The following is a 1,417-nucleotide window of genomic DNA, read 5'->3' on the forward strand; positions in this document are numbered from 1 at the left end:
ATGCTAGCCTTGTTGGGGTGAGATGATATCTCATTGTAGTTTCGATCTGCATTTCTCTAATGGCTAATGATCGTGAGCATTTCTTCATGTGTCTGAATATCTTCTTTGGTGAAGTGCCTGTTCATATCCTTTGCCCATTTTTAATTAGGTTATTTGTCTTTTTGTTGTTGAGGTTTTGCAGGATCTTGTAGATTTTAGAGATTAGACACTGATCGGATTTGTCATAGACAAAATTTTTTTCCCAGTCTATAGGTTGTATTTTTACACTTTTGGTGAAGTTTTTTTAAAAAGTTTTTTTTTTTATTGTACTTTAGGTGAAGGTTTACAGAACAAATAGTTTCTCCTTACACAATCAGTACACATATTGTTTTATGACATTGGTTAACAAACCCACAACATGTCAAGACTCTCCCTTCTCGACCTTGGAGGACCTTTTTTCTTTTTTGGCATAAATATGCATAGCCAAAGACACACCATTTCAAAATTTCTACACGTACAATTTAGTGACATCGATTACGTTCTTCCAGTTGTGCTGCTATTCTCACTATCCTTTTCCAAATTATTCCGTCATTTGGTGAAGTCTTTTCATGACCATAAGTGTTTGATTTTTAGGAGCTCCTAGTTACCAAGTCTCTCTTCTGGTGCTTGTGCACTGTTACTTATGGTTCGTATTGTGTTTATGCCATGTATTAGGGCTCCAAGTGTTCTGTCTATTTTTTCTTCCATAATGTTTACCGTTTTCAATTTTATATTTAAGTCTTTGATCCATTTTGAGTTAGTTTTTGTGCATGGTGTGAGGTATGGGTCTTGTTTCAGTTTTCTGCAGATAGATATCCAGTTATGCCAGGACCATTTGTTAAAGAGACTGTCTTTTCCCCAGTTAACGGACTTTGGGCCTTTGTCAAATATCAGCTGTTCATAGGTGGATGAATTTATGTCTGGATTCTCAATTGTGTTCCATTGGTCTATGTTGTTATACCAGTACCAGGATGTTTTGACTACCGTAGTGGTATAATAGGTTCTAAAATCAGGTAGTGTGAGGCCTCCCACTTTGGTTTTCTTCTTGAGTAATGCTTTACTTATTCAGGTCCTCGTCCCTTTGCACGTGAAGTTGGAGATTTGTTCCTCCATCTCGTTAAAAAATGCCGGTGGAATTTGGATCGGGATTGCATTGTATCTGTATATCGCTTTGGGTAGAATTGACATTTTCACAATGTTGAGTCTTCCTATCCATGAGCAAGGTATGTTTTTGCACTTATGCAGGTCTCTTTTGGTTTCTGGCAGTAGTGTCTTGTAGTTTTCACTGTATAGATCTTTTACGTCTCTGGTTAGATTTATTCCTAAGTATTTTATCTTCTTGGGGGCTATTGTAAATGGTATTGATTTGGTGATTTCCTCTTCGAAGTTTTCTTTGTTG

Source organism: Trichechus manatus, unplaced genomic scaffold (assembly GCF_000243295.1).
Source record: "Trichechus manatus latirostris isolate Lorelei unplaced genomic scaffold, TriManLat1.0 scaffold00051, whole genome shotgun sequence".
Classification (NCBI taxonomy): domain Eukaryota; kingdom Metazoa; phylum Chordata; class Mammalia; order Sirenia; family Trichechidae; genus Trichechus; species Trichechus manatus.